At 38.4% G+C, this 22,831-nt stretch overlaps 1 long non-coding RNA gene across 4 annotated transcripts in view; it reads left to right on the forward strand.

Moving 5' to 3' along the window:
- Nucleotides 1–22,831, forward strand: part of LOC107320226 — a 30,243-nt gene that overhangs the window by 1,189 nt on the left and 6,223 nt on the right. For 2 of the 4 annotated variants that reach the window (XR_004308887.1, XR_001558177.2), the window contains exons 2-4: nucleotides 4,831–4,942; nucleotides 6,051–6,111; nucleotides 15,849–22,258. This is a non-coding gene — a long non-coding RNA (uncharacterized LOC107320226). The remainder of the gene's footprint in view (nucleotides 1–4,830; nucleotides 4,943–6,050; nucleotides 6,112–15,848; nucleotides 22,259–22,831) is intronic. The other 2 variants (XR_001558175.2, XR_001558174.2) reach the window with 2 other exon arrangements.

Here is a 22,831-nt window from a genome sequence, read left to right on the forward strand (position 1 = left end):
GAATAACGTGATTGAGTTTAATTGAAAGCCTGAATTACACACAAATCTAGCATGAGAAAAATGCTTTAAGTATGACAGGGTTTATAGTGCAAATACTGTGAATTTTCTGACCATAATGCTTTGTTAAATGATGGAAAAGGATAATAGTAAGGACAGAAAAAAATCAAGATAGCACTTACAGCTATAAGCAAGAGATTAATAGAGTAAACACCTTGAACACAATGTAGAGATGAATCTCTTGTGCCTTTGGAGGTAACACTTAACTTCTCTGTAATCAATTTTTGGCTAAAGGGCTTTCTGGAGTTAACTTATGAGAAGTGTGTCCTTTTTGCAATTCTGGGAATGCCTGCTATTTTCCCTTTAATTAATCAGTGCACATATATTCAATTTTGTTTTGCTACGAGGAGTTCCAGGTTCTGATATAAAACAAGCAGTACTGAATTGATGCTTTGACTGAAATAGAGCTGTCTCAGCTTTGGAGCACAGAGAACAAAGATGATTTTACCTTGCTTCCTCAGCAAAGTAAAGTAGTCCTTACTTCCTCAGAAGGTTTTCAAATAGTTTTCAGACAGTAGTAGCATTTAAGCTGCATGCTACTATCAAAAGCATAGGACACTTTTCTTCATGCCATATATTAATTCTTGCCTGTTCTGTAACTGAAAAAACATTACCAATGTGACTGCTCTTCTATTTGTCTGATTATGTTAGTTCCCAGATGAATCTTTGGTACAGACAATGTCATGACAGGACAATCTGGCTTGATGGTCCACTGAAAATCAGCTTGAAATTCTAAGGAATAGTCAAATACTTTGGAACTTCTACAAGAATACAACTACCAATTCAAGTTAATTCCTTCTGTAAATTCTTCTCTCTTAATTAGGTGACTTCTTTACAAAGTATTTTCTAGTTTTCACAAGCTTCCAAAATGTCAGGAAGTAATCTCTGGGATGAGGAACAGTAGAAAGCAAAACCCAAACAAGCTTCTTATCCTATTTCACATTCTTATCACATTTCTACATTTTTTAGTTCCAAAATCTAAGAAGATACATCCTGCAGCATAACAAGAGAACCTTTTCAAACAGAACTGCTCAATTTTGCTCAATTCAAAATAAACATATTATGTGGTTTGAAAAGGCTGAAAGATATGATTTTTATGCTTATCGATATTGTAATAATATTTCCTTAATAGAAGATTAATTTTAAATGTCCTTACCCTTAGCATACTGGTGTTTTCCATTATTTACATTTCCTCGCAACCTTTCTTTGTCCTTTCAGCAGAGAATGTAAGTGCTTATTTACACAAAATAAAGACAGCTTCACTTTTAAAGTTCAATATTTTGGGCAAGCAGTACCATACCAGTCCGCTATCCAGTCTTAGCAGGAAATGGTCCTAGTGCTGATCACATGGAGATGACTTGTGGCATCAGCTCATTTTGAGAAGTTTAGCAAACATGTTATCTGTAGCAACAGTTCTGATGTAATGTTTATAAGTTCAAACTGTCCTGTTTGGCCATTGCTGCTGATATGCTTGTTACCAAAACAACCTAAAAGCCTGTTCTTTGCCATGTCCTTCAAGTCACATACAGATGGTGTTTTGTCATGATCTAGTATTCGATAGGTATGTTTGAGGATTTAAATTTTAAGATTTAAAACTTTAATTTAAAAACTTATTTCTAATGAAGCTTGAACAACTGTGTTATGCAGAAAGTTCTTAACTGATAAGCTTTTACTTTAAATAGGTTCTACTTTGTCAAAAAAAATGAATAGGCCAACTTGTATGGTGAATTATCGACAGGACTGCATATACTGAATTAAAATTATAATTAGATAGATACCTACTAATTAAGGAAAACTACATTTTCTTCAGCACACCTGAGCCAAGCCTGACTCATAAACACAGAGGGAAAATTGTATGGAGAGGCCATTATAAGGAAAGAGAAAAGTAGCATGTAAGCCTTATATTTCATAATGTGATAATACATCAAGTTTCATATTCTTTTACCACTTCAAGCATTTTCTGTTTAAAACGGTGTCTTTAAAGAGCATAAACGATCACTACTATGATATCGCATGCACTTGACCCCTAATTTTCCATCTAATGACCTTGACACTGCCAGCACCAGAACAGACCTGCAAGTCACAGTGACTCCTATTGCACCTCTGTGCCAATGAAAGGCTCTTTGCTTACATGTCACCATAGTCAATCCTGTAGGAAATGCAGCTGATGTAATGGAAAACAAATCCAGCTCTCTAATTTTTATCTGCATTGGATCAGTGTGACTGATGTTAGCAATATTTCTGTAATCTTTATTCTGCAACTAAAGTAAGAAGCTGTGAATACGCACAGCATGAAGACCAAAGTGATAAGAAAGTACAATCTGCAGCCATTTTCAGAGCAAAGCTACGCTTCACATTTTCCAGTTTCATATATGCACATTCATACATACATATATATATATGTGGGAATCCATATAACTCATCTCAGTGTGGTACGAAAAAATAGGAAGCTATATGGAAAGATTATGCAATATCTTCCCAACTGTTTCTAATTACCTCCATGAGACAGAAACTTCTTTCAAAGACAATCTATTTTGAATTGTGCAGATATTTTTCATTCTTGGTATCTTCTGCTTGTGGTTAAAGAAAGAAGTTAAAATCCTCAGGAACTTCCTTCTTTAATAGGAATATGCCCATGACAGATTAAGGGAGAACATACAGCACTTTCTATTCGCTATATATGTCATCTTTCATCCCAATTACCCCAAGAGAAAGAGTACCCAACCTACATATAAATCAACAGAACTAAACTCTGGATATCAGAAAGAGCTGGAATTGTGCCACTTAAGAAAAAAATATATTTAAAGCAGCAGAATGAAACAAAAGAAAATAGTGACCCACTGCCCAGACACCGAGTTTGAGATGACAAACTGTGTATCTCAGTACTATTATTAATTGCACTTACCTAAAGATTACCTTAATGATGTAAAATACATTATACTGGCTGATAAAAAACATGCAATATCTATAAATACTTCTGCTATCAATAAAACGTCCAAAACCTGTGACAAGCCCAGATAAATGTGGTTCAATCTGCTCAAGCTGCATTATTTATTCATTTCAGTTGCATCCATCTTCATACACGTGTACTTTAGCAGGAGCTTGTCCTGAAAATTAGAATTTTGCTCTCACAGAACCTTAGTGTAAAATTTCATCAAAAACATATTTGGCTCAAATTTCTTGTTTACGTTCTTCTCATTCTTGGGCAGAAACAATTTATTACTAGGAAATAATACAATAATACTCGACAGTCAATTTGTTTTATATTCTGATGCATTTTTCTACTTTGGACACCAAAAAGCAAAGATAGAAAACAGGTCTTATTTATAATTTAGAAAACAAAAGAATATGCAAGTCTTTGAAGAAAATGCACTTTGGCCAGCATCTTTAATAATAGACCTTTGCCTCCCATCTTGCTCAGTACTGGTTCAGGTAAGAACAGACTCTTCCTGAATGACCATGTGTACTCTCTGAACCACCAGCAAGTGTCCTTCCTGAATCATCAAAGTCATTTCCTCCTTCCTCAGTCTTCCAGACCTACCTTGTTTTGCCCGAAATCCATGTCCGAGTTCAAGGTCATATGTCTTCAGGCAAAATGAATCTGAGCTAGCTTTTGAACTGCATGTTAGGTATAATTTTGCTTTAAAAAGTAGCATATAAAACAGCATAGTGTGTAGATGCAGAGTTCACAGCTGCTGCTTTTGTTTACTGATGCGTATTTCTACAACATACAAAGGCTTGAGCACTCCTGATAATACTTAAGGCTGTGACACGTTAGTCCAGGAAAATAAGAGACAGATAGAGGACAGCAGAATAAAATGGATGAAATATAATGCACAAATATACAGATAATTTAAAGCTCTTGCTTAAATACCTGTGCATGCTTAGCTTTCACAAGTCAGACATTTCATCAGGACTGCAGCAGAAATTAAAATGAAGCATTCATGAATATCATCCCTGTTTAATGTTAATTTGACAGCAATGAAAGAAAAAGAAGGGAATCGATGCTATCACCTTCCATGAACTTCCAGAAATCAATAAAGTAAATATGGAATGTGCATGAATCTCAGTATCAGCTCTACAACAGTTTTTGAACGTGAGATGTATTGGGTAGTCACCCTTTCCCTAGAGATCCCATCCCTGTGAGGATATCAAAAGGGCCATTTTTATCCCAGATAGTATTTATTCTGTTATACTGAACAGTACCCTGTGCCAGAGCAAAACAGCTCCAGCAGTTTATGGTGTGCATTTCCAAGCCTATGCTACCACTTCCCTATCACGACACGCTAATCAAGTGTTCTGAAGCATTCATTACACTTCAGTGGACAGTGAGCATCCTGGTGTTGCTCTGTACTTACAGATATGGTCAACCATCAGCAAACCCTCTTGGTTTGTTTGTGTGGCATTTTGCTTTTTGCCTTTTACTTATTATCAGCATCAGGAATTTAGTTGCTAGTTTCAGGGCGGCCTTTTGAGTCTGTTTTAAGCAGTGTGGACTTTTACGTCCACTATATGCCCCATCTTCTCCTCTGACAAAGTGATATCAAGCAAAAGCGATGAACAACTTTAATGCCCCCTTAGTTTCCTTTTGTTTTTATCTCCTATTCTCTTCTCCAACAAATATGCCTCTAAAAAAAGGAACATATGGCAGCAAAATGACAAAAGAGATTGGGAGGCAGTGGAAGTCTTTTCCCTATTCAGTATTTTTTTGGCCACAGTTGAGCATTGATACCCCAGGGCAGGAGGATATATGACAGTATTTTCTGTTTGCAGGTCTCTATGAAGTAATGCACAGTGCAATTGAAGAGGCACGTTATGTCAGGCAAGAAAGAAGCTGAAGAGCTATACTGCCTCGAGAAAGAAAGCCTATCTACTGTGAATTACTGTAAGGAAAGAGGATTTTCTCAGTTAAGTTCTCTCCACATGAAAAAGTTTCATCTGTCAGAAATGACAGTCAGTAAATAGGATTCAGTTTCACATTTTTTGTGTCAACAGTCCTGCTTCTCAAATCATTTCTAAGTACATTATTGTATTCGTGAAGAAAAAGCTTTTTCTTTCTTTTCCTTTTTTCTTTTCTTATTTCCCCCCACCCTCCCCCATAGTTGCTAGTAATGGTTACAATGCATTTCCTGATCTGAAAATATGTATTTTAAATTAATGTGTGGCTTTCAACCACACAAAGTGTGAAAAAGGAAGTTCTTTTTCATAGTCAACTGCAGGCTCTGTTGTTCAGTTTTATTCCAATTCTTCTTATTTGTAGAGGCATTTAATCATTAAAATGTGCAGATTATCATAGAGAAAATGCAAGAAAACATGAATATATATAGGGAAGCAAAGTTCTCGAGGCCTTGAAATTTTTGCATACTGAGAGACTGACTAAAAAGCATTTATATCTACCTTTGAAAAAAAAAAGTCCCCAAACTATTGTTATTTTCAGGTATGTTAGAAGATACCAAATAAGAGCGTTGATTTTCCTTTGTCAAATAGTCAAAGGAGTTTCAGATGATATCAAGAATAACTACTTCTCCTGTGCTTAGTAATACTACTCCCTGTACTAGGGGTGCTTTTGAGGAGCATTACCATCAGCCATTCCATGGGCACTTGCTCAGTGAAGTACAACTGTTAACTTTTAATCATGGTAGTTTGACATGAGATGGAGTGCAGGACCTATGATTTCTTTATGAGCAGCTGGAATGGAAATTTATAATGCAGTACTCACTTTGGCACATTATTTCAACCGTCAGTAATTCCCCCTACCCCCCACGGCCAACAAATTGTTGCCTGCCAAGCACGGCAGTTAGCCTGAAATAAGTCACTAAATGAGCTTCAATCATATTAACACAGCTGAGGCTTGAAATCAACCTTTAGGGACAGGCAGTACATATCCTAAAACTAGATGAATAAAAGGAAACCTTTGCCTCCAGTTTAGGCAGTAAGAGCTCTGCCAAACTTTCTGCCACTAGAAGTCACTCCCAGCATATTTCTGCTTCTAGCTGCTGTTATTCACCTTCTCCTGGAACCCCTCAGAATGGCACAGGCACTGTGGAGCAGGAGGTAAGACAGATGGCTGAAACATCTTCTCCTGTCATGTCAAATCCAAGCCTTACAGCAGTGCAGGAACACATGGGACCTTTTTCTTCCTTTCTGTTTATCTCTGATGGACACACTGTACTATAAATCAATTCCCAGAGCAAGAAATGAAAAATGAGCAATTAGGCAGCCTACTGCACTGCTCTGCATCCCCACCATTCACCACCTAGTCTCATGTTAAGCAATTAATATAAGAGAAACTATTACACAAAGCATCTGTAGTAACTCTGCATTTGTTTTTGGTTTTGTGATTGTTTTTGTCTGTTTTTTGTTTGTTTCATTTGGTTTTTAAAAAGCTGTCAAAGGGGATTTCTGGCACACAGCGTCTTCCTCCTCCATGCTTAAACTTTGCATGGCAGCCCTATTCTAACTGCCAGAATTCCTCATTCAGTCAATGTAGACACATTTAATTCACTTAAGCAACTATTTCTAATCAGACACCTTACATAAGTGGAAGAAACTTTCAGGGAGCAAAACTGCAGCACCAGACACCACAGCAGTCACTATTTGCTCTATCACTATTGACTTGCAAGATCAAACTCTTGCAGGACTGTTGGCCAATACCAAAGTACAAGAAGCATGATTCCTCCCATTGCTGCCAATTATTACTGTGTTCAAATCCAAACAGAGAATGCAACCCAACAACCATATCAGACTCTACCCCTAACCACTGGCACTTTTGCACATGATCCTTGGAATAGTCTGAGTTAAGGTGGAGAAATTAAGACATTGATTGGCAAGGAAACATGCCCAGTTCCTTTTTGATATCTAAAACACAAAGACTGCTTTGAAATGGTCATGTCTAATCTGCTTATTTTCACAGAAACCAGATATTATCAAAATATCTTTTTCTCTGCAGCAATAAAAAACCCCAAGCTCAGAACATATATTATACATCCTGAAGAGGGCAGCATAGTATTTAATGAATCACTTTCTACAACGGTAATAATGCTTTAACAAACAGCAGGCTGTCATGGCAGAGTATGGTAGAATCATTGGGTGTAAAGGGCCTTAAAAGCCACCTAGTTCCAGCTCTTCTGCCATGGGGACAACTCCCATCAGATGAGGTTGCCCAGAATGCCAAGCAACCTGGCCTTGAACACTTCCAGGGTCATCCACAGCTTCTTCAGTGCCTAACAATAGAATCACAGAATTGTTAAGGTTTTTTCCAGCCACTCTGCCTCAAGCCTGTAGCAATGGATAGGGGTTTTGTAACCAAAATGCAAGACTCAGCACTTGGTCTCATTAAAGCTCACACAACTGGCCTCATCCCATTGATCCAAACTGTTCAGATCCCTCTGGATTAGGGCTTTCCTACTCCCCAGCAGACTAACACTTCCTTCCAACTCAATGTCATCTGCACACTGACTACACTCTGCACCCTGTTCACCCTCTAAGCACATAATTACGATCACTGTAAGCAGTATCATAAATAAATAAGAAAAAAAAAATGAGAGAAGCTGATGGCAGTAATGTTAGCCTCCCTGTTTCACTCTTGTTCACGAAGAACCTCGTGACATTCAGTAGCAGATGATGCAGGGTTACAAATTTAAGTCCCATATGCTGTTGCAGCCACATTGCTGCTTATCCATATTTAATCAACATCCACAGTGAGCAACTAGTTCAAAATTTTCATAGTTTGTGGGGTCTGCAATAGCGAAATTCTTGGCAGCAATTGGTTATAATTCTGCTCAGGTTTTCAAATGGTACAAAGAAATTTAGGCTTACAGCAACACTAATTGCAAACTGACCTCATGACTATTTGAATACAATTGCCTTGTATGGCACTACGTCATATCACCCTTTCATAGAAATATTACACTCCATCTCGAAATAAGATCATTTTCCCTGTCACTACTTCATTTGGAAGACTGCTTCAGAATTTCTCTGCTCTAAAGAACCTTAAGTAAAATTCTGTTGCAGAGTTATTCTTAGCCAATTTATGTTTTGGTTCCTGTGCCAACATGATCTGCTTGCTTCAGCTTAATTAAATGTGTTTTTGACCTCAGTGCTATGGCCAAGCACTCCCAGCCCTTGATCACCCCAGTGGGCCTTCTCTCTGCCTGCTCCCCTTTTAAATTCCTTCCTTGAGCATGGATGATAGATAAAATTATATTCCAGATGAACAGTCTGTAGGAGCCTTAAAATTTCTTGAGATCTATGGGAAATTCCTCATGACACCACATATGTATTTCATAGCATGGGTGGGTTAGGGATGACAACATTGAAACGTACTCTGTAGACTTGCATGAACAATAAACTGAGCTGTTAGCTGCAGGTACAGCCCCTGCTCTGCTTCTCAGTATTTTTCTCACAATTGCAGTACATCACAAACTCCAAACTGTTTTCTAACACCAATGTCATTCTCGAACCAAAGGACATTTTGTTTGCACCAGCTGACTTCCGATACACTAAACTCATTGGTGAGATTCAGGGTATGTTTTATGTTTGACAAAGCAGGGACAGAGAGCATCAAGAGGCACGTTTTGGTTCCTTGAATATCAGACCCCAAGACCCAACCCTAGAGAATGCTAAAGCAGATAGAAATCTGCTTTGACACTTGCCAGATGTCAAAGCTTAAAACTACGTCACCTGAAAAGAAAGAGCAGAAAGACACAGCTCTAGTTTCATTTTCCTCCATCCCAGTGCACATGTTATACTGAGATTAGTGTTTTCTGGGGACTGGATACACACTGAGCCTTCTCAACTGGAAAGCCATAAGTACTTTCCGGTCAGCTTGTGCTGTTTCAAAGACAGCCTGTAAGTAGAGCATAGCCAGACAGGCCCTTGTGTTCATGTTTCATTCCAAGTGCCTGGAATATACATCCCCCCCCCTCAACCCTGAGTTTATGTAACTGGAGCACTCACTTTGTTAGCAGATTTTCCATTGCATTACTTATTATCTTGAGAAAATCAGCATCCCTAGGTCTAAAATTCACCAGAAAAGAATTAAATGAGCCAACAAGTAAAGCTGTTCACATTTACGTAGATCTTATGTTTCTTCCCAAATATATATAAACATGCTGTGATCCAAATGTTCAGCAAAATCTGGTGTCAGCTTCTGTTAAAATCGTCGTGGAACAATTAACTAATAAATAAAAGGCTTATTTATAATGAACAGCATATCTGGCTGGAGAGTGAAAAAGCTTTTGTACCCTGTCCTCCAAAGTCTGAAAACAGAAAACAGTCAGTCAACCCCAAAGAGTCCAGTTACGAGAACACGTTGGAAAGGAGATGGAGAAAGGTAGGCACAAAACAAAGCAAGATCATAAGGCAAAATACAGAGTTACAAAAATGATGCTGGAGTCCTGTTTCCTAACATGTGTTAAGATTTCTATCATTGCTGATGTTAATAATTGACATGAAATACAGTGAGAGTTAGATAACAGCAGGAACGCTCAGGCCAGGAACCCATTTCATTTTCTAGTGGTGTGAGGCACAGGGCAAGGGGGAAACACGAGCCTTATGTCAGAGATGATCCTGCTTCACCGTGTTACTCTCAATGTATTTTGTATTGTCTAGAAAGAGGATTCTGGTTGAGGCAGGGAACGGGAAAAAGAACAAGATGTGAATTTTGTGTTTGTGGAAGTGAGAATTAATAGCAAAACCCTGAGCTGGGTATAAGGTCTGCAAGTATTGTGCAAGCCTCATCACACAGCACTGCCATCTCACCCCAATTTATGACCTGGAACACAGCAAATTTTACTGCTTTTAGCTGGGACTGCAAGTTGTACCAAAGCATACAACGATTTCATAAATCCAAGGGAAAGAGGTGAAAGCTCCAGGTTTCTTTAGGAATTTTGCCCAGCTCAGGTGCAACCTGGAGAAAACGTAATGGCACGTTGAAACATCCGAGCGTGCAGATCACAGTACCAACATTTGAGTTCAGGGGTTCAATACAGTGATTCAGTATTCCCTAACCCAGAGTGCATAATCAAACCAGGATTTACTCTGTAACATAAGCAAATACAGGTAAATGAGTAGGAATGGATTTAGAATGGTTGCAGTTTACACTTTCAGGTAGGCAGACTATATCTTAATTTTTCACCACCATACCTAACAGGAATAACATTTTTAATCCCTCACAGAGTTCCAGAAAATCTCAGCCAGCATGGGCTGCTGAGATCAGTGGGCTCACTGTCCAGGTAACCAGCCCCAAGAATTCACCAGAGAGAGGGAGTTCAGGCTTTCACTTCACACTGTCAGAGTCCCTGAGTTCTGGTTCATACCACCAAAAGCCAGCTTAAACCAGAGGTGAATCTACTACATGATATAACAAACGGCTATTGCACTTATTTGCCCTGTATGTTCTTATCTCACAGTTCACAATTAATCACCACCCTGGAAATCAAACACTGAAGTATTTGTACATTCTCTTTTAAAATACATTTCAATTTCCTTTTAGTTGAACTGCCCTGTCCTTCGCCACACCTGCTCAATGCACCATCCTGCACAGCACACTCTGTACATACCTGGATAGACTGATGAGTCATGCCAGACAGGGAACTTAATCACGACAGAAAGAATATGAGATCAGAAGGTGCAATGCAATGGAAGTATAGAGGGATGTCTGATCATCAGCAAATAATCACATTTGCAAGACGATGATATTTATAGCAACTCATGACTAAGGACTAGGTTCTGCTCTCAGTAACATGAAATTCTCTTCAGTATGTGATCATACAAATAACATGGGTATAAATTTGTACTAAGCACTAATGTCACACTGTGGAAAATTGTAAATCCAATCCCATCTATTTGGTAAGCACACATTGTGGGTGTTTTCTTAGACTGTGATGGTTGAAATCTAGCTTGCTCTCTTCTACTTGGAGACACTTCCCTCTTTGCAGAGATAATAATTAAGAGAGGCTGATTTTATGGGAACAGCAGTACAGATGAATTGGTCTCCTATCTAACATTTATAGGGAAGGTTGCCTTGGTATCAGCATAGATCACAAGTACAGTTGAAGGTACAATTGGTTCCTCTGAATTGCCATTAAGCTCAGAGTACTCATCAGGTTTTAGAACAAATACATTAGGTTGCCAAGCCATCACTGTCCCTCATCATACAACCTCTAAAGGATCACTCTGCTGTCTTTCTTAGTTTGCGATATGATATCATTTGTTTTCAGGTACTGAAATGATTTTGCCACTCTGTAATGTATTCCAATATGAATTAATCAGTTGTATTTTAGAAACATGCAGATGGCTCTGGAGGTTGTTAGGCTTCAGTGTGTCTACAATCATATTATTGTGGCAAATGCTCTCTAAAAGAAAACAATTTTCATGCGGAAATGCCTAAAACTATCTATTAGTGCTGAAAGCAAGACTCTAGGTGGTACAGATCTTGAAATTGATTCAGTTCTTGTCACAAATGCAAAGCCAGTTCCAGCCCATTAATCTCCTTGGGTTACTGCTATCAGACTTTCAAGAATACAGTTTTGGCAATACCAGTGCTGAGAAAGATCAGCTTCTTACAATGTTATGAACTGACCTCAGCCAGAAATTGTTGATCACAACCCTGTATGGGGATGGTGTACCCACAGTGTTTCTCTGCAGTCCAGATCTTGTGATGTCTGGATGGAAGCATTGCAACTACAAAGAGACACTGTTGTACACAACTTTCTCCTCTCTCCTAAAGGTTGAACTAAACAATAAAATTCAGAACTGAAAAAGACAAAATGTAGAAGAGAGAGACACCACGATCAAATAAACCCTGTTTTCATAAGAAATGAGGCTACTGTAGTGGTATGAAATACCACATATCCTTTGAACTGATAGAGACTGAGCTCTGAGCCTGCTGAACTTGGATTATAAAGGAAAGAAAATGAACTAATACTTTATTCAAAGTTTTACTGGCAGTTTGTCTGTTCTGATGATTTAACTGTTGTTTACACTGAAACCAACATGCAAGAAGATTATAGCCTGCGACTCCTGAGGGAGCATGCTGTGGAATTTTTGCATTCTGCACAATGTTATGGGTTAGCAACCACTCCTGTGTGCTAACACAGATCGCCTCAATCCCTTGTGTTTATCCTATAAACAAGAAAGTGCTCCACACTGTTGTCCTAAAGAAAATAGCTGAAATCTAAAGCAGCTTGGTCCTGTTTAAGCTGTCCCCAGACACCCTGCCTAGCACGCGGGTTTGTTTTTCATTTATTTGTTAATGAAAACTGGCAGCAGATGCCACACTTTTATTGAACATATTCATCATTGAAAGAAAACAGTATTTCTGCTGCTCTGGCAACTCCTGCACTATGCGTAAATAGGGCCTACTGCCTTCCTGTTAACCCCGTACATATTGTAGACTCTTCTAAAGCTTGGGGATGTTCTGCTGCAGTATAATTCTGCTGTAAGAATGGATGCTTAAATGTGGATTCAGGTAAGATCTGTAACCATCAATTGGCTACTGATTCAAAATTCAACTTGCAATAATAAGAAATATATGACAAGTGCTGGAATGCCTATGAGAAATAAGAATGCAGTCTTTATCCAGATGCTAGTTTTCACAGAACAGTAATAAGAAAAAGAACAGTTTAACACTACCAATTCTTGTCATTCACAGTGCTAAAATAAAGAGTATGTGCTCAATGCCTGTAAGACATTAGGGAATGGCTGGTGCACATACCACATATTTCATTCATAGATTTTTGATCACTAGCGCATTTATTTACTCATATTATTATAGGATAACATGACTGGAGGTGTAAGTGCACAAGCTACCACAGATAGAATCAGCCTGTAAGCAGGACTCCTCACTTCTCATCCATTGGTTATATTACTAAAGATTCTCTTGGAATAACTTTTCTATTGAGAGCAAGCTACCCTGCACATTTAGTTTTGATAGGAACAGCTTACAGTTCAGGTTCGTACCTAAGAGTCCCAAACATTCAGCCTCATTGCACTTCTGCTGATTTGAGCCATGCAGCTGTTACAGCATCCTACCTGTGTCAAGCCATCCAGAAGACAGGATGGCACCACTTAGATGGGCTAACATGTCTTAAACTACTTCTAACAAATATGACCTATTCCCTTCAGCAGAGCTGCACTAGTGCAGATGATAGTAATATCTTCTGTGCTCTCTTATTCCCACATTTAAAGCTTCACTGTGTTTCTGAGGTAGCAAGGCGAACCAGAGAAGTGCAGTTCACATAGCTATGGAGGTACCGAAGACCAAATGAATCTTCAGGTACAAACCTGAAAACTATTTTGCTCATCAAAAAACCTGCTACTCATATGTCATTTCTTTATCTCCTACAGTAGAAAAAATAATCCCTGACGTTGATCAATTAAACACAGTGGAGACATCAAGGAAAACATGTAATCTTGCCAGTGCCTTGGTTACAATGTACTCTTGGTTCCACAGAAGTACACACACACACCATTGAAGTCATCTGTGCTTCAGAACAATAGGAGATTATTCTGAGTATAACAAAGGAGATGACAAGGTGTCCCTGGGGCTGGTCCATACGTTCTCATCTACAAAGAATATATTACCATGGAAAATACTACAGAATATTTTACCATACTTCATTAAGCATTACTTTTACAAGCCCAGCTGCTGAATTCTTTCATCAAGTCAGCCCTAGGAAAAATCATTTGAATGTATGTCTTCATTTGTCTCTATAATTAATTCAGTGTCACTCATAAATGCACCAAGTAAATTAGTTTTGCTCTGCTCTATTTGAGAGCAGGTCTCATCTGTATCCAGTGTTTTCCACATATCCTCCTCCTCTGTCCACATGTGAACACAGTAGCAGAGAATACTCTGTGATAAAAAACAATGGTGGGATGTCACCGCAACAGAACAGTTTTATGGGCACTCTCAAAGCTCTCCTAGTGCTTACAGTGAGGATGTATTTCAGTTTCTCATTTTAGACATACTGGCAACAGATTTTCGTTCATATGGAAGATTCAGAACTTGTTAATTCTAGTTGGTAATTCAGTGTTCAAATCTCTCCAGCAGATACTGCATTTTCCATTCTCAAACAGGTGTTGTCTAGTGAGAACTGGGCTCTCTCCAGCTTGGATGGGTGTTAATATAAATTTGTGTACAGTCTCAACATTCATAATTCTTCATGTTAAATCTTCTAGCTTTCTTCCATCCTGCAGGTTCACCCTAAGGGTGTAAGTTTATTGTCAACAGTATTTATTAAATCAAAGACAGTGACAGCTGCAGTACCTAGAATAATAATAATATTTCAGTTTTTTTACATTCTACATGAATGAGTTTAATTACAGCAAAATGAATACAAATGCTAGAATAGCAGTTCTCTTCCTTATTACTTCTTATGATCTCCATCATATGAAAATAGTTATGAGTCATTTGAGAGCAATTCCTTAACAATTTTTTAATTAATTTTCTGCCATTTGCAAGTGAAACCAGCTGTTCACATGAGATCACAAGAAATCTGCTATTTTTTTTTCTCCTAATTTGTTACCTAAAAAGCTTTAAATTACTTATGGTAAAGGGCCAATGAATGAGATTGTAGACTAACAAAAGCTTTTCAAAACCCTAACGCAATCATGTCGCTGTGCCTGCAATAGCCTCTTGTCTAAAGCGAGCAGATCTACTGTGGTTGGCACAGGTTAATGTTACTATTGTACCTCAAGAAGCAAAACTTAAAAAAATATTTGAGTAATCTTCTCACTTCAGGAGTTTGGATGTAAAATTTGACATGCCTTATAGGAGACTGTCAGAAGGCTGCTCACCCAATGTGTCTTAAGCAAGGAATTGAAACTCACAGCATTTATCTATCTCTGTATTTATATCCTATTTTCCAATACTCAAAGTCCTGGCCTCCGTATTTATCTGATTCTCATAATGTTAGTTCTACTACTGCTACCTAGGGAGATTGGAGTTTTAGATTTTTATTTCTATCTTTCAGATATTTGGAAGGACTATGAAATTCAGAATGGAGATGAAAACTATGTGATAAGTAGGGAATATATTAAAAAAGGAGCTCATCTCGAAGCACTATACTTTTGAATTGCATTTTCTGAAGTAATAACCTGTTTTTCTCACCTAAATACACACTAATTGTCGACAAAGAAAAAGACAAGAGTTTAAGGAGCTTACCAGCCTCCAACTAAAGAATTTCTTCCTTACATATAATATAATTCTACACTCCCCTAGTTTTTAGCTTTAGGGATATCCATGACCTGTGAACACAGAGAACACTTTTTCCATATAGGGTACATTTAAGCCCATTATAGTCAACAGAATTTATCCTTAGTATAAAGAGTACATGTTTGAGCTAAAAGAACAGGGCAATTAATTTTTGTTCACATTCGACTACAATTGGGAGATAATTTAAGCTTGGTTTCTCCAGCTAACTGCATCTAACCACATTTATTCATTTATAAAATGCACTGATAACATAATTACTAAACAGAAAGCAAACCTAAAATCTACATTTGCCCTTGGAAATCACATCAGTCCTCTAACATATTTGGGAAAGGGGGCAGTAAAGAGAAAAAGCAAAATCGGAATATTTGTAACCCCTTCAAATGAGCTTAGAATGCTAGCTTTATTTTCCAGAAAACAAATAATAGCTAATTGTTTTTAAGCTCTTCTTATACTGTGTCTTTATGCACTTTGTATTTAGTTACTGCAGTTTGCAAAAGAATTGCCTCCTAACTGAAATGTTCCATCCACTCTCGTGGTAGATTTATTTCATTGTTTTTCCTTTCTTTTTTAGCTTTTACTTTGATGCAGCTGAACAACTCCACCCTCAGTGGAAGTCATTAAGTCCCTGGGCAGCCGGATCTAATTGTGGTGTCCCTGTATGTTGCAGGGGAGTTGCACTAGATGGCCCTCAGAGGCCCCTTCCAACTCTAAAGGAGTCTATGATTTGTAGTCAAGATGCAGAGTAGATTGATCAGTAGATACATGGGAACTCACGCTCATAAGAGCAGCATCTGCAGAACTGTTAGGCTATTACCACCTCTAGCCACCGATAAGTTGTTCAAGTAAGATAATCTGACAGACTTTTGCATGTCAAACTAAAAAAAATCACACCAACAACAAATTGATGGAATAAAAATAGGAGTGAAGGAATTGCCAGAATGAAAGATCGTTAGCTAACCAGCACAAGCATTTGCTTTACTGCAGACCTCATCCATAAAGGTGGAAAGGGAACATCCTGTTCTGCAGTGCTTCAGTGGCCGATAGTTTAGAGGAAGAAACGTGTGCTTTTGTAATGGTGTGCTTTGATGCTGTTAGCAGCAGCAACGACCAATAAACTTCTGAATGATGTTAAAGACAAATAGTGCCTCAAACCTTGTACACTATAAACCCAAGAAAACACAGTGAAACATCCATTTGTAATTAGAACATATATCAGAAAAAAAAAAAAAAAAAAATTATGCACAGCGTGGCACAAAAGGCCTGAATTTCCTGTCATCTACAATTGAAGTAGCACATAGTCTCATTCTTTTCGAGTATTTCACTGAATGTGGATGGTGTCATGCACATCAGAGACTTTCTATGTACAGATGGATTAAGAACAATGAGTCAGCCTCTCTGCTTTAATAAAAAAGAAACAAACTTATAAAAACACCCCAGTGATTTTTAGTAAATCAGACAAGGTTATACAAATAAAATACTATAGCCATGTGATTTCAGTAAAGCCAACTGCACTTCAATAGCCACAATGCAAAGGTGTGAACTGTTCTTTCCCAGTTACTCATTACCCAATCTTCATTAATCATAAAAAATGTTTTTACATTATTCTGGATTCTATAACTGCAATCTCCCAATCAGTGATTGGCTCACGTGGCCTCGTTTCACCTGCTGTCCCTTCTTCCCTTGCTAAGATATTTTGCAATATCTTGCAGATGCTGCAGTTTGAGTGGGCAGCAGGCTGCTGCAGGTGGAATCTCTTCCAGGCTAATCTGGATGTTTCAGGGAGTTTGGTTTTCTTCCCCACATTTTATGATAATCTTTTTTCACATTTTATAATCAGTGAAGATGAGTAGAGAAACAAATATATTTCAGTCGTTTCAAGGGCTGATAAATAAAACTAAGCAAATGAAAAACCAAACTCTTCATGAAAATTTTTGCCCCATAAAAGCTTGAGACACATAGTTATGGCAACTACAGTGAGCAGCTGAAGTGTATTCCTCAAATCCAATATGTGAAGTATAAGAACTTTAAAATGACTTCTCCCCCCAAAGATAAGTGCTCTTATTTGTCAGAAGCAGCAATGCCACAAGTCCAGCTTCAAATGCTGCTTAGAATACCCTGCCTTTTTCCTCCACCACCAGTGTTCTGCTTGCTGCTCTTAAACCTGCAGATGAATGGGCACAGATAGCGTGATACTTATCTTATAGGCAGGAGGTTTAGCAAGCTGCATTTCAGAGCCCAAAACAAACAGTCCTCTGTGGATTGGTCAGTAGGACACTATGGAGTAGAAAGCTAATTTGCACCTTCCCTGTGTCCCAGTATATCAGGCTTTAAGCTTCATTGATTACAGTCTAGAGATGTTAATCAAGATTTTTCATGCCTCAGAGAACAGTACAGCTGCTAAACTTTCTTTAATAAGTGCTTTATAGTGGGGAAATTGTACTAGGAATTAGCTGAAAAGAAGCAACTTTTTTCTGCCCTAATTAAGCAGCAGTTCATTGTAACTCAAGCACTAACATGAGAAAGATGTTGGTATAAGGAATTTAGCAAAGTCACTGATTCTGTTCCAGCTGTTGGCTGCACTGTCTCTTGCAGCTTGCTTCAAATTTAAGAAACCAAATGCACTGTTAGAATTCCGAGAATACTCCTACATTCCTTATTGCCCAACAAGTAAAGCAGATGTAGTCATCTGTGTCAGACTTACTGACCCCAGCCTTTATAAAGACACTATGAAACTTCACTCTTGTATTTTAAATGAAATTTACCTCCCATTACCTGTAAAAGCTCATGTTGGCAATATCAACAGGATACTCTTTTACAGGAGACACAAGTGTAACACAAGCAGTGGAACATGGCCACACTGTGGACCTTCAGTGAAGGAATTATTCACCTGACTATGTTTTACTTTGCAGACCAGTCTTATAGAAGCAGGTTGCCTTTTATTAAGGTCAAATACATTTATTAAGGGACACATTCCCTTACAGAGCTTCTACTGGACTTGATTATTTAAAGTCTAGAGATGAGAGTAAAAATGTTGGGTTTTTTATTCAGCACGAAATCATCTTCATTTATGTTCCTGGAAATTGAGTAAAATGCCTTAGACTGACCACCTTTGCTGCCAGACTTTCATAAAGTACTATCTCTATATGCTGACCTGCAGAAATGTATTAGAGAAAAATATTTCTGCTTTCAGTGCTGCATTTACTGTAAACTTGCATTCTTCCAGGAAAATTCTGACAGAAAAATTTAACATTGGAGATTTGACTTCAGGCAAATCTTTTAGCTATTATGGTTCCAGTAATCTTTTTCTGAAAGAAGAATGCAGCTGAATTTGACGCCAGGACTGCAGACACAGGAAAAGAGAACTATGCAAAATGCTGTAGAAACACAGAAAAGATTTCCCATAAGGTCCAGAAGGTCCCACTTTGCAATCTTTATTAGGCAGTCCCTGCTTCTGAGCTCACAATGGAAGCAGTGCCCAAGATGCTTCTTCCCTACCAAGGCTCCTATTTCCATTATTCATAATGCCATCACACGCACTGTGTGCCAGCAGCACTTCGTCTTCTCTGCAATGCTGAACTGTGTTACCAGATTTACTCAATTCTGACCAAAAAGCAGTATCTTCTATTATTCTGGATTTTGCTACACACCATAAACACTCAATTAAAACTTGCCCAAATTCTTTGTGACTAAGTCCCATGTATCATTGCCAGGCACAGGCTAAATGGCACAGTCGATAGGACCCTTAAGAATGCTTCCAGGAAAAAAGGTTAAATGTTATGTCTGGACATTAAAAGTTAAAGCAAACATTCTTAGCAATCCATTCATTCATTGTCTATTGTCTGTTTTATCCCGTTTCCTTGTTATCAAGCCTTTCCTGTGCAAGTCTATTCTGCCATACCAAAGAGGAAGCATTGTTGAGAATGTCCATCTCCACACAGATAAGGAAGCAGATTTACATCCAAGAAACACTTAACACACATGAAAAGTCACCATGTTTTGAATAGGGCAGAATAGCCAGTAACTTAGAAGTGTGAGGTCTGGTAGATAGGAGCTATCATTCAAAATGGAGAAAGCATCTCATATATCATATATATATATCATCATATATTTTTGATAATTGTGTTTTGACTTAGAGAAAATCTTTTTTTACTGACTTCTGGATAGCTACTGAATAAGTGGAGTCAGTAATATCATAGAGGTTCCATAATAACACACTGATGGTAAAAAAGGGCTGCCAAGCACATTAATGAAAGTCCACTGCTATTTTCCTAACTGCACTACTGCACTCTCTCTTATATTCTTTCCATTCTGAAAGTCTTAGACCCGAAAGCTCAAAGCGTTGCTTATTTGCTGCTTTTCATGTAACAACTACACTGATGAGTCAGAAACATTTTTGCTAACACCTCATTTAGTTTCACATGCTGAAAATGGAAAACAGACAAAATAAAAGAACAATTGGAAGAATATTCATGAACAATTAACTCCTCTTATTTTACCACAAAATCCTTGAAATTCTGCCCTTCCAATTGCTCACAAACCCAGATGAGCACACAGCCACACAAGTTCAGCCTGTGTTTACATGCTTGCAGATGAGTTCAGTGCTACATGATCTTTATCAGTGTTATTACAAATGCCTTTACAGACGTGTCTATGACACTTCAGAAGCAGCTGAAATGGACTTTGTGTTGCCAACAGGTTTATCTTTTACCACTGAATAACAGAGCAGACAGTGCACTGCTGGTATTTTTCACAGACTGACATTTCTTTTTCAAGAGTACTGATGTGTAAAACAAAGATATAAACAAGATTCATCTGACTTTCTCCTCCCTCTAAAACAACTGCACTCTTTCCTTGGGGTACATCTAAAAGCTTAATATTGGAATAATACATATCTCACAGGGAACACAAATCATATGATAAATACACTCACAAAATATCCCTGGGTATCCTTACTATAATTCTTGTACATAGAAATGAAAATCTTTCACCTTCCCTCACCTATCTTTACTAATAAATGCTATGCACACATCAATATCAGTATATCATGTGTTGTTCCAGGTACACCACTCAGATAAAAACATATTTCTCACTCTAAGTAGAGAACTGGTTTCAGAGAAAACAAATAATCCAGCCCTTACTCTCTGTAGTTTAGGGGCTGTTGTGAAGTGGAGGGCAGATAGAAGCAGGGCCTGATGGGGTTCCACACAAGCGCAGCGCAAACTAGGGCTCATGATGATGGATGCTGACCTGGCTACTGCACATTGACCAGCTCTGCACTGAGCGAGCAGCCAGGAGTGCGCCTGCCACACTTCTGGGTCCCACATCCTGTGTTTCAGAAAAGTTTCAGTCATCTCTAATAGGTAAACATTGCCAAAATATGTCACATTTCCAAGGCCTCCCTAATAAAACTTCAAAATTCTTACAAACTTTCAATTTCACTCAGCATTTTCCTGTATTTTTATCATTCTACATCAAACACTATCATTCACACTCCACTTGAATGAGAAATAGAAGGTTAAGGGGAAGATAACATCTTTTCCTCTGAAAGTACCTGTTATTTCCTGTCCTGAATAACAACATTTCTTAATCTGAATGCTATAGGAAGCCAAATCACAAAGTTTTCTTCCATATTTCAGATGTATTTAATTAAATAATAAACAATATCATTTATCATGCATGTATTTTCACATCTGAAAAAATGACAGATACTGAAGGCCAATGTCCCAACTCGGATAAATCAAAATACCAAATAATGGACCACTTAATGAGCCAATTGGACTCAGAGGTGTGGAACAACCTATCGCTTGTTCTGCCTATCAAGTTGCAGGTTTCTTCTGTCTAAAACAGATGCTGTTTATTATGCTGGAAACGAGGGAAAGAAGAACCAGAAGAGATCAGTAGGAGCAGCAAGCATTATCAGGGTTGACAGGGAAGTTAAAAGAATTTTCTCCCACCATCTTGTTCAAGATCTAACTGTTCTAGTAAAAGGACTGACATCGAGCTCACTCATTTTGTCCTCAGTGAAAGCACTGAACTTGTACAGTGTTCTCCTATCTTAACTCTTTCCCACAGTGCACCAGTTTTTATTTCGGATGAGTACTTAAATCATGTTTGTTTGCTCTACTATCAGCCACTTTCTCTGGCTGTAAGCACAATGAAACTCCTGATCCTCACAAGGAGTAACCATGAACCCATTCATAGTATTATGGGTTGCTGGTTTTACTCCACAGTCTCCAAAAGGCAGGAGGAGAGTCCTGCAGCCTGACCTCCATAGCTGTGCTGCTTGCCAGGGAGCAGGAGGGTAGGAGGAGGAATGGCTAAGGGAGCCAGGCACGCTTCTTTGTTTTCAGTAAACATTGCCTGGAAAATGGCCTGCATTATAGCACAGATTACAGACCAAGATAGATAGCAGTTGGCTGTGCTAGAGAAGCTCTCTGAGGGGAATGACAGAGTTGGCCTCAGGGAGAATGTGCCACAGAATCAAGCAGCAGTTGGCACATGCTGGTCTTGGTGTGGTAGCCTAAGGGTGTAGCAAGAATAGACAAATTAATTACATCCTCTGCTACCACCCCAACTGTGTGATGTATCAAAGCCTCTGTCTTTGTACTGTCAGCTACCCCACTAAAAATGATTTTTCAGGGCATATATGCTGTTGTAACTGCAGCTCATTAACCAAGGCACTATTTGTGGTGTCTTTGAAAGCAGTTTCCAGCTGTTTGGTATTCCACTGTAGTGTGGTTGGAACAAGCTACTTCAAAGACAGATGGAGAAGTCCGCACTAATTTCAGCACATAATACTTCCTTTCTCCAGATGGAAACAGCCTGACCCAAACCAATTTGAATTCAAAGAGCTGTGTGAAATGCATTCCTAAGGAAGCCACTGAAAGAGTAGAGCACGTTTGAAACTCTTTTTGTTGAGGAAATGACCCAGTCTAAATGGAAGCAGGGGGACAGCAACACTGCAAGTGAAGGACATGTCCTGTAAGTCACATCCTCTTGGTGGAGCATGATCTGAGTGCCTGGATCAATTTCTGTCTCAAACCTGCATTTCTTTATAACTTCTGAAAGAAAGAAAGGAAAAAAATAAAATAAAATAAAATCAAGAAATCAAGAGAGGGCTTTTTGCCTGCAAGTAACAAAGTTTTCAGTGAGCGCTCTGCAACTACAGCATAGTCCTCACTCTATGGCAGTCACTGCATACACAAAGAACTGTTTTTTAGGGGATTATAGCTACACATCTTTAGGACACGCTTACCTATATTTAAGTCTATTTTGCAATTAGATAATTAGACTGTGTTTTCACTGAGGAAATAAAGATCCCTGAACAGAATCTGTTATTTTTAATAGTCAGGTATTCCAAGAGTTTACAAATCACACAGTCAAACACTCATTATGCAGGAACAAAATGTGAGGATATTTTTGCTTTGGAAAGCACAAAAAACTAGACGAGCAAGTACCACTACTCCATTCCATGAAGCAAAACAGTATTTTCCAGGGAATTTACACACATCTGAATATACAGTCACACGAGATTATGAGGATCTGCTTTCTGAA

The sequence above is a fragment of the Coturnix japonica genome, chromosome 13 (genome assembly GCF_001577835.2).
Source record: "Coturnix japonica isolate 7356 chromosome 13, Coturnix japonica 2.1, whole genome shotgun sequence".
NCBI lineage: Eukaryota > Metazoa > Chordata > Aves > Galliformes > Phasianidae > Coturnix > Coturnix japonica.